Source organism: Peromyscus maniculatus, chromosome 21 (genome assembly GCF_049852395.1).
Source record: "Peromyscus maniculatus bairdii isolate BWxNUB_F1_BW_parent chromosome 21, HU_Pman_BW_mat_3.1, whole genome shotgun sequence".
Taxonomy (NCBI): domain Eukaryota; kingdom Metazoa; phylum Chordata; class Mammalia; order Rodentia; family Cricetidae; genus Peromyscus; species Peromyscus maniculatus.
This window is the reverse complement of record NC_134872.1, coordinates 55,716,625-55,730,924: the sequence shown is the minus strand read 5'-3', so window position 1 is coordinate 55,730,924 and position 14,300 is coordinate 55,716,625. Positions and strand designations below refer to the sequence as shown.

Genomic DNA, 14,300 nt, shown 5'->3' with positions numbered 1-14,300 from the left:
GGATTTCAGACCTAACATAAAGCCTACTTAAATGAGATGAACCTAGTAGTCACTTTGGCCATTGTGCACCCCCATTTATTGGGAGGGTGTCTTATGATAATAGTCCCATTGACTACTGCCCACTGTAAACTCTTTAGAGTACTTTGGGTTGCTATGGAATAAACCCTAATATCTTCTACACTACACTGTGTGTCTCATCTAAATTCTTTCCACAGAGATTACAAGCAAAGTACAGGGTAGTCAGAATGAGATCATGATGAGACTAGCAACTTAGTGACCTAGATCTATTTTAAGAGGTGATCCACTGCACATGGCAACCAGACTTCAGGAGAACAGGTTCACTTACTTAAAAAATAACAAGAGTTTCAGGTCATGAGGATTGGGTATTCAAAATGCAACATGATTGCACTATATATACTCAAATGTGATGGGAGGGCCACTGAGTATCCCCAAGACATGCTGAATGAAACAGCAGAATGTGACTCAAATTACTTCCCAAAATTCCTAGTGAAAACTATTTTTGGACTGAGGAAAATAGTCTCTCATGACTTTAGTCAAACCACCAAGAAAGACTTTTTTGAGGTGGTATTTATTGTGATAGGGATAGGGGCCAACGGAATAAGATTTTCAGTGTGGGAGAAAGACTAGATTCAACTCTAATATATAGCATAAGCAAATGGAAATTTGTACTCAAAGAGCATACTCAGGGGCACTGGATACAAAACTACTTAGAAAAATTACCACAGAAGAAGATTCTTGTCAGTCTAACCAGGGTTCTTGCTAAAGCAGGCCAGGATGATCAGACATCACCTCCAGGATGACTAAGAAAGAGAAAACCTGATGAGCCATAGAAGATGAGAGGACGCGAGTTAAACTGATTTAGCAGGACACTTGTTAAAATTGAACAATGTGGATCTAAGCATGGAAGCTGAAGACATTCTAGAACTGTATTGGTTTTGGCCCCTGAGATCTTTGTTACTTGTTTCTACTCTTTCACTTCATCCCTATCTTTAACTGTGGCACCAGATTATTTCATACTAACCTTTATTACCATTTTACACATTTCACTATATAGTCCTCTCAAGCGATTTACAATTCTTCAGGGCGTTGAAATAATCCATTTGATCATACACATATGTTATGACCTTGTACCTTATTTATTCAAAATGGGGACTCAGATGCATTCATGCAAAGAATGGATGCATCAAACTATAGTTTTTTTAAATTTTATTAACTCCTCAGCAATTTAATACAACCTGGTTTTATTATATTTATCACTTCCAAAATTCTCCCTAGATACACGGCTTTCTGTAACCACCCAAACTTTGTGTCCTTATTTTTTTCCTTTTAAACCCTCCAAGATCAATTTGTGCTGCCCAAATATTCTTGGATTTGTGATCTTTTCATTCATTCTCTGTATCTTAAATATTATTTGCATATTAAAACAAAATAAAGTTCTTTGAACTGACAAAGCTAATTGACTTCAAATTCAACTCCTTTGGACCAGACATGATGAAAAATTGTCCTATGGTAAGAACTGAGGGGACTGATAAGATGCAGATGAATGTGTCATAAATAAGAAAGGTGATAGCAAATCTGGAAAGTACTGGCTGGCACTCCCAAAGAAGAAAATAAAAATTCATGAACTCCAGCTTTCTATCATTGGCCTACTGATTAGAAAATAATCCAGTGATAAAAACTGTAGGGGACAATGCAAAGCGATTAGTAATGGTGGGAGTTTTCCAAAGTAAAGTAGTTCTATATACACATGCAAAATTGATTTGGAAGTATTTTAGGAATTCTATGGAGAGGTGTAATTTTGTAGCAGAAATTTGGAGTTCTCAAGTGAACCTGAAACAGTATAATACTTAAAAGACCAAATACTATTATGATGATATAGGTAAGTGGTAACTGGATGATGAAATAGAGAGCAATGGAGAAATAAAAAATAATGCATGTATATTTCTTAGGATAAAGGTTCTCTCCGATCCTTGCTTTGCAGAAAATCTCATTGTTTTTGAAACTGCTACTGTCTCAGTTTTTAAATTTGTGCTCAATGTTTTGGGCTCCTCTTCCAAGATAACTAATTTCATGACACTATAATATGTCCAGCTCCCACATCCTAGTATTTATTGAGAAGCATCCTCTGTTTCATCTATTGCATGATTAAATATCATAGTGCTTTTGTGAATTCAAGTTCACTGAATTAACAATGTAACAGTCAAGGTAGACAATCTATCCTAAGACATGCATAAACATGCATAAAGTGCTCTGGTTGTCCACTAAGAGACTGCATTGCTTAGCCTAATTTGTAAAACTGCCACTGTTCAAAGCCAACTTTATAGCAAAAAGATTCTCTACTTTAGGCATGGATATAGGTGTTGTTGGTATATATATATATACACTTTTCTGGGGGACCCACTCACCAACTCCCAAATAAATCACACACAGGGGCTTATTCTTAGCTTGGCTTGTTGCTAGCCAGCTTTTCTTAACTTATCTCTGTAGATGTAACCAACTGTCTTATTAAATAAGAAACACAGAACCAATGTAAAAGAGAAAGCCAAGAGGTCAGAGCTCAGAGCTAAAACCTTACCCTTCCTCCTGCAGTGCTCCTACCTCTCCGAAAGAGACCTACTTCCTGTGTGTTTGTCTTTAATATAGTCTTTCTGTTCTGCCTTCTCATTGGTTGTAAACCCAAACACATGACTGCCTCATCACTGCCTGTAAGTACAGCCCTCCAGGTATTAAGGCGTATGTCTCCAATGCTGGCTGTATCCCTGAACACACAGAGATCTACCTAGCTCTGTCTACCAAGTGCTGGGATTAAAGGCATGTGCCACCACTGCCACGCTCTTGCTATGGCTCTAATAGCTCTGACCCCTGGGCAACTTTATTTATTAACATACAATTAAAATCACATTTTAGTACAAATAAAATACCACTATATATCTCATCTACCTTTTGCCTCTGGGCTTTTTCCTTTTCTATTTCTGTTTACCTTTCTTTGTTTCTTACTCCATGGCTTGCTTTGTAGCTGGGTAGCTGGCCTCTGATGTCCTCTTCCTTCTCTGGCTACTTCTTTTTTCCTCCCAGATCTCTCTTTCTATATATTCCCTCTGCATGTCAGCCCCACCTATCCTTTGTCCTGCCTTGCAATTGGCCATCCAGTTCTTCATTAGACCATCAGGTGTTTTAGACAGGCACAGTAACACAGCTTCACAGAGTTAAACAAATGAAACATAAGCAAAAATATAACAGCTTAAAATAATATTCTATAACACATAGGATTAAGATTATTAGGTATGATATATATTCAAAATTTCAGCTATTGTCTTAGTTTTGTCTTCTGTTCCTGTGCTAAAATGCCCAGAGAAAAGCAACTTAAGGGAGAAGGGGTGTATGTAGCTCACAGTTCTAAGTTACAGTCCATCATTGATAGAAAACTCAAGGGGGCAGAACCCTGAAGCAACTGCTTGACTACATTATATCCACACCCTTGTGGAGAACACTGAACTAATGTAACATTGCCAGTGCTCAGACTGTTCTTGCCTTTTCCTCAGTCCAGAGCCTGGCCCATGAACTGGTGCCACTCTCATTCAGGGTTTACCTTCCCACCTCAATTAGCCTGATTAAGAAATCCCAGCCATGAGATTTTAATTCCTGCTCTCAGAAGATGGAAATGTGGAGATCTCCATAAGTTCAAAAACAACTTGTTATGAATAGTAGGTTCCAGGTCAGCAAGCACTTCAGAGTGACAGTGCATCTTAAAGGAAAAAGTGTGTATGCATGTATATTTTATATGTGCACATATGTGTATATGTCAGAGACATGCCTACAGGCCAGCACAATCTAGACAATTCCTCACTGAGACTCGCTTCCGAATTGAGTGTCAAGATGATAGTTAAAAAAAAGAAATCTCAGACATACAAGACGAATGTAACTGAAGACACTGGTAAATGCACGACCAGCCAAGCTCATCTCCACAGTCTACTCCCTAGCTTCATCCTTGTCAGCACACCCCTCTTCTCCATGTTTAGTTGATTGGCAACTTCCCTCTTTCCTGCAGTCTCCTGCTGTGTGTTCTTAAAGCTTCTCAATATATTCAAGTAGAGAATTAATCTCTATTTTTTTTAGATGAGAGTTATTTGCTGTGAGAATTAATAGAAAGTTGTGATATTCTTTTTTTAGTGTTTATAGTTCTCTTGTAGGAAGAATAGTCAAATTTAAAACAGACAACTGTTTATCAAGGCATTATTGACCAATTCATACTGAGTTAATACATTTTTTTTTTACTTTAAGTTAGAATTTAAAGTTGTGAGAGAAGATGCTCTACTTCTTTGCTTAGTTTCTTTTGGGCCCATTAAAATTCTTTGGTATCACCATGCATAAGAATTAGCACCAATACCTTGAAGAACCATTTTTGTTATGGCTGAGGAAAGGGCAACCCCCAAAAGCCAGCAATGCACAGAAGTGTGGGGCAGGAGAGAGCAGGGTGCATTCTGTAGACCACCAGAATGGGTATGAATGAAAAGGTGTGGACAGGTGTACAGAGTGGGCCAGAGGTAGTCAGAGGTGAGCTTAGTGGAGGGAATACCTTCATCCATTCAAGAGAGAGAGAGAGAGCCACTAATTAATTCTCAAGAGAAAATTTGTCTTCCTTGCATCTTCCTTGTCTTCTGTCTCTCTGTCTCTGTGTCTCATTGTCTCTCGCTCTCTGTCTCTTTTATCCTTTGCTCACTTCCCCTGTTCCTTGCTCTTTACTTTCCTCCTTTGATTGCTCTTTCTAGACAGCCTGTCTTCATACTTTTTGTTCTGTTTCTCCTCCTTGCTTTTCTCTCCATGAGCCACATTAATTCAGATATGTGAATCCTAATGTAACTCCTGCATGCTTTTACAAATGACAAAGCAGCGTGGCAGAAATTCTGTTCTCACAGTCAACTTGGGGATACTTCCTTGAAAGCGTCTAATGCATATCCTAATTCTTCTAAACTGTCACACACACACACACACACACACACACACACACACACACACACACACCAAAACAAACAAGCCAAAGTCTTAAAAACAAAAAAAAAACAAACAAAAAAATAAAAAACAAATAATAAAACAGAAGCAACGACAATAAAAACCAACAAATTGATCTTCATGGTGAATTGAGAAATGTAACAACATTATATTTGGGTTTCTGTTTTGGTAGGCCCTGTTTGAAGGAATATTGAAACAGAATGTCAAAAATCAGCTTTACTTAATATAAAAATTGTAGCCACCATGGTAACATGGGATTGGTGTACAAGCAAATTTGATTCTTAAATTATGGCTAATTACAGAGGTTTAACTATGCAAAGTGTATGGTAAAACTGAGGGATTTCCTTCTTTCTACTTGTACTTAATACCAACCAAGGACAGGGGGATTTTTTGTCATATATTTTACATAGAAAATCAGATACTCAGTATATCAAAAAACAAAGAAAAGGCAAGAAAAATATGATGTGTCTATTATGCATTTTAAATGCTCTTTACATACTACACACTGATGTTAGCTCAAAGAGTATATAGTGACTACTCTTGATGTCAACTTGACATAAGTTGGCATCATTTAGTAAGAAGGAACCTTAATAAAAACATGCCTTGATGGGATTAGCACGTAGGAAGTATGTAATGTATTTTCTGATTAATGATTAATGCTGGAGAGCCCACCTAACTGCGACCAGAGCCACATCTGGGCAGATAGTCTTGAGTTGTGTAAGAAAGTAGACTGAGCAATTCAGAAGAACCAAGTCAGTAAGCAGCATTCATCCACGGCCCCTGTTTTAGTTTCTGCTTCTACTTTCCTGTCCTGAGTTCCTTTCCTAACTTCCTTCAGTGATGGAGAACTATCCAAGTGTTGGAGGCTGAAATAAACTCTTTTATTCCCAAGCAGCTGTTGGTCATGGTGATTTACCACAGCAACAGAAACCTTTTTTTTTTTTTTTTCTGGTTTTTCGAGACAGGGTTTCTTTATGTATCTTTGTGCCTTTCCTGGATCTCACTGTAGACAAGGCTGGCCCGAACTCACAAAGATCCGCCTGGCTCTGCCTCCCAAGTGCTGGGATTAAAGCCGTGCGCCGCCACCACCACCTGGAGCAACAGAAACTCTTATTACAACAAGGGCCTAACTCTCTGCTCTTACTTATCTCAAAGACTGCAGAGTTTTTGCAGATACTTTGAATCATGTCAGAAGTTAAACAGAAAACAAAGAAGGACATAAAGTAAATTTAAACAATATTTTAAAATAACAAAACAATAGTAAGAAGGAAAAAAAGGCTATGCAGAGTGGAAACAAAGAGAAAAAGAGGGATCAAACATGGGAGAGTAGATGCTAAGCATGTAAACTCCTAGCTCATGTGTGTACTGACAAAGGGTATATTCTAGGTAGGAAGCCAAATTAGGTCAGGGTAGACAGAAATTGTTGTTATTGTCAACCTTTAACAATTCCCAGACCAGGCTTTACTAAGTCTCTATAGCTTTGAATATAGATAGCAAAGTGATGGCCACGGAATCATCAAGAGAGGCTGAAGACAGGTCTCTTTATAGAACGTGCTCCCATTAAAAGGGACCCACTCACTTATGCATGTTAAGATACTAGTGATGCCTATAGACTTTGGAATAGTCTCAATGCTTCCTATACTTGCCTTTTGTGCTTATGTCATCTAAAAAATGATGGAAGATTTTTAATCACTTTTGCTGGCTGGCTTTAGAAACAAATCTTAACACAGTGAAAACTTCATCCTGTTAGTACAATTAAAATAAAAAGACACAAGAAGAACATTAAAGAAATATGCAAAGCTATATTTAATTTGTTCTTCTTCAACCCGTAGGATTGTTTTTCAAAGGAGAAAAAGCATAACATGCGTCATAGGAATTATAGCTTTTATGGTGTGTCCTATGTGAATAGTTGTGTTAAAGATTAATAATGTGGGGACTGTGTTCAAGGATTGTGTGAAGTTTCCTTGATTTTCAACATCTTTTCCATCCTTAAAACACAGAAGAAGGGAAACTGAAAAAGAGAATATGATAATATGCACAGAAAGTCCCAATCTGAGCCACGTAGTTATCACCAATGATAGTTCACCAGGAACAAGATAATCTGAGATTGCCCATTAGTTAGCAAAGTCATATTGATGACCTGGATGGTATTACATCTCTCTCTTTACAATGGCATCAGATTTTTCTTGAGCATTTTAATAGACTTTATATAGTATATACAATAGCGATCAATTTTGAAAGCAAGATCACATTCAAAGGGATGTAGCTGGAAGAGAAAAGTTAAAATGTTGAATTGCTTGGAGAAGGTATTTTAAAAGAGTTCTTGATAATCATCAATTACTCTATATTCATGTAAAATAAAATACATGTAGATAGCAACAGCGAGGAAGCAGATGTGTCATTGGTTCCATTTAGTTGGCCTCAAGGAAAGGGAGGCACTTGAGCACAGAGTAGGAGTAATAGCTGTCTGAAATGCATACTGTGCCTCATGCAGACTTTGGCTTCAAAATCAATGTCAGAACTTCCTGGTAATTTTCCCATTTAAGTTGATCAATGTGATTTTTGTATTGAGTTATGACATAATCAATTTTTAGTAGCACTTTTCCGTATTTAATTAAATACTCCCAAATGAAATTACAGTTACTATAGCCAGTTTCTATTGTAGTTAAAATCTATACTATGGGTCTTTAATTATTTAATAAGCAGAAGTCAGCCAAAGTAACTAGTTATGAAACTGAGTTAACCTAGTTCCCTATGTTGAGTGGAAACTGCGGGACAAAAGTCATGTTTGGAGCTGGAGAGATGGCTTGGAGGTTACAAAAACTTGCTGCTCTTGTGACAGACTCAATTGCCAGCACCCACATGTCAGCTCACAACTTTCTGCAACTCCAGTTCCAGGGAAATGAATGTTCTCTCCTACCTCCATGTGGACAAGGCACAAACATGTGGACCAGGTGCACAGGAATGCATGTAGGCAAAACACCAGCATACATAAATTAAAAATAAACTTAAGTCAAACCAGTTTCTCTGAAGCTAAATCCTTCAACCGGCTCAGGCCTTAGAGATGTTAACATTTTATTGATTTAAGGTATGATGTACCTCATGGAATAACCAATTTGAACTCATAATGCAACTCCTCAAAATGCCAAGCATTATGAACTTTTGAATGGGTGCCACCATTTGTCATGTAAAGAATATTAAACCCTGGGCTGGAGAGATAGCTTAGACGTTAAAGGCTAGGCTTACAATCAAAAATATGTGAATACTAGATCCACTAGGAAATGAACACATGCAAACGTGGTTTACTGCCCTTTTCCATGAGGGAAAGCACACACCCTCTTTTTATTCTATCTGCTCCTGGTATGCTATTAGCACTTGAATGCATTATAGACTCAGGATTCAGGAACAGTTTCTAAGTCTTCAGTTCTGCTTGTAAAGAACGTTGGGATAGAATATCTCTGTGCTCTTAATCTCCAGCGTTGACAGGAGCTGTGTTAGGAACTCACCATCCTGTAATATATATGGCCCTTCATTAGTCTCAACTTGAAGACAGTGCTTCATTCCTCTGAGGAGAGTTTTCAATGTCCTTTCCAATGAATTTGGTGTAATGAGAGAACACCAGGGAGTGTAGATTTTTGGTCTTCTATAGTCAGCTGTGACAGACGACTTCTGAAGCATACAGGCAATTATTTTAATGCTCAGCACCTGAAATTAGTATTTTTTTTTCAGTCTAAAACAATATATATTTGCAAGTCATGTTTGCTTTCAGTTCCTTCCCTCTTTTTATTCCATCTCAATTTTTAAGGCAGGTAGTTTGCATTTACAGAATTTTCTTAAGCTTCTTTATGATTCTATGGTGAAAGAATATTTTAAAATAAGTGCAATTACTTTACTCAGGAAGTTTGATTTAGACCAAAAGCATCTATGATGGCTATGGGGAAAGAAAAGATTTTTGAGTATGCCAATGGAACCACATGTGACAGACTTATCTATGTTAAGTACAGAGAGTGAGGAAAATCCCCTAGTCACAAAGACAGACTCATTAATTAAGAAAGATATGCAGACCTTAAAGTTCAAAATGTTTAACAGAAAAGGCAATGAGTGTTGGGAGCACAAAGGTTCTTGTGCTCACAGATGGTACCAGCGAAACTAGAAATGTTAAAAATGTAGGATTGTCTTTTCAAAGAAAAAGATATGTAACCTGTTTTCCACACAGAAGGCTGGTAAAGGAGGTGATTAACAGCTGTAGCATGAGTCTTAAAAGTTCTTATTAATAAAAACAAACCCGGGGCCTGATATTTGGGTGAATGCTGGAAGATCAGAGAAGCAGAACAAGCCACAGCTACCTCATCTTGCCAATTCCTCAGCCAATCCTGTTTCTTCAGACTGGAAGCTCCTGAGTTCTCATCTTAATAGATCTCAGATGACTGCTGCTAAAAGCCTAAAAGCTTAACCAGCCTAGTTCCTGGTCCTCACGCCTTATATGCTTTTTGCTTTCTGCCATCACTTCCTGGAATTAAGGGCTCACTTTCTGGGATTAAAGGCGTGAGTCACCATGCCTTGCTGTTTCCAGTGTGGCTTTAAACTCACAGGGATCCGGATGGATCTCTGCCTCCCAAGTGATAGGATTAAAGGTGTGTGTGCCACTATTTTCTGGCCTCTATATCTAGTGGCTGTTCTGTTCTCTGACCCCAGGTAAGTTTATTAGGGTGCACAATATTTTGGAAAACGCAATACCACCACAAACAGCCTAGGTGATCTTTGCACTATCTGTAGGACTGGACCATACCAAGTTCCCAGAAGCAGGACTGGAAGTGGCTAATAGACTAGATGAGCTCTACACTATCTTCAAGACCACACTGGATCCTTCTCTAGGTCCTTAAGATACCAAGTGTAGTTTATCTATAGAACCTATCTTCATGGAAGAAGGAACATGTACTTTTGAGAAGTGTTATGATGTAATTATGCCTCATCATGTGTATGGGATTGTGTTACACCAGGAGCATTTTTTATTGTTGTTTTTGTTTTGTTTTTTATTGTTTTGTTTTGATTTTACAAATTATACTGTACTTAATAATGCCTAAAAAAAACTGCTCAGTGTTAAAGACTATAGAATTTTGAACTGACACCAGTTGTGTGGAACCAAATTTTCTTCTTGACTCACATGGACCATTCTCCTGGCCCTAGTGGTCACAAAGACCCCCGCACACACACACAAAAAAAGAGGAGAACACAACTCAAAAATTAGTAACAGATAAGCGCATAAAAACACATTTGATAGTAAACATCAAATTCAATGTGTCTCTCCATAACTAAACAACTTCTCTAGATGTGTAGAAGTTCATTAAGTTGTACAAATATGAGACCTTATTAATTTGAGTGGATGGCGATATTTTTTGCTTACAACATTTTAAAAATAACAAAAAACTAAATAATAATAGAAAAAAAGGTTAATATCTAAAAAAAAAAAAGTTCACTTGCCTGACTAGTCCATCCTTGAAAAGTGAATGCCTGGATCTGACGGGCTGTACCCACTTTCTTTTCATCACCCAGACTTGTACATGGAATAGAACATTTTTCCTTGTCTTCATCTATGATTGCCCCTTTTGTCCTTTTACCTAAACAATAGTATAAGGAAGTATATACATGCAAATGTAAAATAAAAGCCAAACTGAAAACAGTAAAATTTCACATCTCCATTTATGGTTTAAGCGCCCCCCACGCCCCGTCTCTTTCTCTTTCCTCTCTCTCCAGCTCCCCTACACAACACATACACCATACATTATTATCAGTAAGTTGATCTGACCATCTCCTGAATATCCATCTCTCCTTTAATTGCTCGTATATCTACCTATCTCTCCATCCATCCACTGCCCAGCATTGGATGGAATCATTCATTCACCCCACTTGCACATTGTGAGCTCTTATCTCTCTCTTACTTCAATGAGAAGGAATCCAATGTTTCTCAGGATTATGTCTTCCTGATATTTTCAGAAAAATACATAAAATTGTGCTCATATTTTTCCTAAAGACCATTTAGAGCAAGACTATGAGTTCTTTGTGTAATTCCTTCATGTCTGTCTTCTCTTAAGAGGCTTGAGAGTTCCTCATTCACATGTGGCATATTCCATTCATCTAACTTTTGTTTTCTCTCAAAATATGCAAGGATAGGAGTAGAGGTATGAACAGAATCAGAGTTTAATTAAAACTTAGTCTCACCTATTCCCAAGCTGAAGAATATCTTTCTCATACTGTGTCTTAGTTTATTTCTTTTGCTAAAGTGAACACCATGGCCAAAAGCAACTTAGAGGAGGAAATGGATTATTTCATCCTGTACTTCCAGGTTACAGTTCATCATTGAAGGAAGTCAGGGAAGGAATTCCAGGCAGAAAGCTGGAAGCAAGAGCTACATAGGAATCCTGCTTACTGGCTTCTTCATACTCACTCACTCACTCACTCACTCACTCACTCACTTGCTCACTTACTCAGGTAGCTTTCCTGTATAGCTCAGAACCACCCACCTAGGAATGACGTTGCCCATGGTGGGCTGAGCATTTCCACATCTGTCATCAATGGATACGATCATTGACAAAGATGGCCTTCGCCAAATCTGATCCAAGCAAACCCTCTGAGCAAACCCTCAAATTTTATTGCTGCTTCCCTAGTGACTCTAGATCGTGTTGAGTTGATGTTAAAATTAGTCATCACACTCTGATTTCTGCCTTCCTCAGTTTCCCACTACTGCTGAGGAACCTGTATGTATAAGACAGCATGTGTTATAGAAGATGTGTGTTATCTTCATAACACTTGCTTTCTTATCTTGGCTTCCAATTTCTCTCTTATCCACAGCTCACTTCTTAGGCATATTTTAACTTTCTCCAGTTATGACTGGGTGACTGATACGGGCAGTCATTGAACTTTCCATAACATTTAAGAGTCTTGATATGCTTCACTCTCTCTATGAGCTTTCTGTAACATTTTAGTATGCATACTCTTTTATGTGTGAACCCACACATTTACACGCATACTCATGATACCTTGGGTGGAGAGTGTTGCCTACTCCATATGGCAACCTCAGTGTGTCTTAGTGTCAGCCCAGATAACACACTGCCTTCCCCTCAACACACTGCCTCCCCCTCACTTCTCACAAGAAGTTCAAGTTCTTTTCAAAATTCTATGCCTTTCTAGTAAGGGACATAGACAAAAAAAAAATACTGCAATCTTGTTAGAACCCCGTACATCTTTTTAGGCCTTGGGACTTTAGTATCTATAGGTCAAATGATACCAATTAGGCATTGAACAAATTCAAATCAGCTTTACTTCAGAGTAGCTGGCACACTTCTATGTTGATGGTGCTAATTCTGTCTACAGGATTTGTTTTACCACTTATCTGTCAAATCCTGGTGTCCTAGGTTGTGTTCTTATTGACACTGGAATATGATCCTTTCGGGTTCATATAACCTCAGTGCTAGCAGGATGATGACTTTTGATTAAAGTCAGGATTGAGATCGTTGTATTTCTTTCATATTACTGGATCAGTATCTATGCTCTTAGGTTGAAGCCCCAGAGGATTAGAAGATTTGGTCTAAAACCACTGTTTGGGGAAAACTCTTACTTGGACTTTGCTGGGAGCTTGGTAAGAGATACTTAATTATTTCATTATTTTCTGATGGAGTGGATGGTTTCTGCATTGATTTAGTCTGCCCTTCCCTTGGTCCAATCCTATGACTTTTGGTTCTATCCACATATCTCACACTTAGGTTAGTATGTGTAATACTTAACAGCTTTTGAGAACTAGAGTTGGTCATAGATTTCTTTTAGTCTTATATTAGTTTTCAGTCCTTCCTCAGATCCCAAAATGGGCTCCACAAAACTATATGGTCTGTATGGTAGAATGCATTGGTTGTCAAAGCAATGATATATGCTTTTTTCAAAGGTGCATGGCACTGTCTTCAGACATGCCCTTATGTTCCCTGCAGAATTTGACTTCATATTTAGTGTCACCTATGTGTGGCACTGACCTCTAGAGTTCTTGCACCACTCTTTTGTTTTTGATTCTTTTTGAAAAGTAGCTTGCCCTTTGCCCTCCTTCTCATTAGATTTTTCTCACTGGAGCACCATCAATCATTCTTGTCCTTTTTTTATGTCTAAAAATAAATGGAAGTAATTAAGGGTGAGTCTTGCCTGACTTCCTTTTAGCTGTAACACTTGTCTCTAAGGCTTTCAGGAGCAGAATTATTTTTTCCTCTGACAGGTCCTAGGAATTTAACCTATATGGTTTAGAATTCATCCGTTCTGAAATCTTGTTTAAATATTCCTATAAACCTGCCACAGTTAAGAAAACTTTGTCTTCCAAGGACTCAATGATTTCTAGAACAACCACATACATAAGCTTTCTAGTAAGCATTTCTTTTATTTGTATATATGCATACACATATATTTGTTCAAATATATGTATACTACACATATTCATACAGATTTTGAACCTTTTAGAATCTTATTGAAATACTTTTCTTAGAGTTGAAAGTCTGTTCTTTTAGAGCTATTGCATCATTCTATAAGGTGTTAATTCATTTTCAAGGCTTTTCTATTGCATTCAGAAGTCATATAATTCTTGCAGGATAGAAGTTCATATGTTGCATCCTTAGTCAGTGGTCATCTTTCTAGAGAGCTTGGAACATCCCGAACATTAGGATTTTGGAGACAGTTCCAAACCAAATCTGTTGTCAAACATGGCAAGGTATGCTTGTTTCTTGAGGACGTTTGAAATGCTAAGATTAGAGGAATAAAGTATTAACTTCTAGAAGACATTTGCTTCACAGAATTTTGATGACAGATAATAATGAACACATCAAATTCTGGTCACATTGGTTTTACCTTCAATTGCTTTTAAAGAAGTATATCAGAAGACATCATTCTTGCATAATTTTTAAAAGCACTTGCTCAAGTTTTAGAATTACTTAACAGTCTCCATGTCAATTATGCAGTAAAATAGTTTTCAAATAACAAATAAAGACATCCCAATTCTTCCCTATAATCATTATATTCTAGAGATCATTACCTTATTAAGCTTCTTTCCTTGGCCATTTGGGTGTTAGACACAACATAAGAATATTTTTCAGTTCTAAGAATATGGCTCTGCTATATGCTTCAAAAATAATGGTTATAGAGTTGTAATCCACTTCAATCAGTGAGTGCTTTCTTTGGATGGATAAAGCCCTGGGTTGGACTATTAACACCAAACTACATAAACTGGGCATGTAAGTGCA

The 14,300-nt window shown here is 37.6% G+C and overlaps 1 long non-coding RNA gene across 1 annotated transcript in view; it reads right to left on the bottom strand.

Annotated features, from left to right (window-relative positions):
* Positions 1-570: 570 nt before the first annotated feature.
* Positions 571-14,300, bottom strand: part of LOC143269965 (uncharacterized) — a 37,989-nt gene continuing 24,259 nt past the window's right edge. Inside the window, exons 2-3 of the long non-coding RNA XR_013046780.1 lie at positions 3,002-3,217; positions 571-821 (exon numbers count right to left, since the gene is read on the bottom strand). This is a non-coding gene — a long non-coding RNA (uncharacterized LOC143269965). The remainder of the gene's footprint in view (positions 822-3,001; positions 3,218-14,300) is intronic.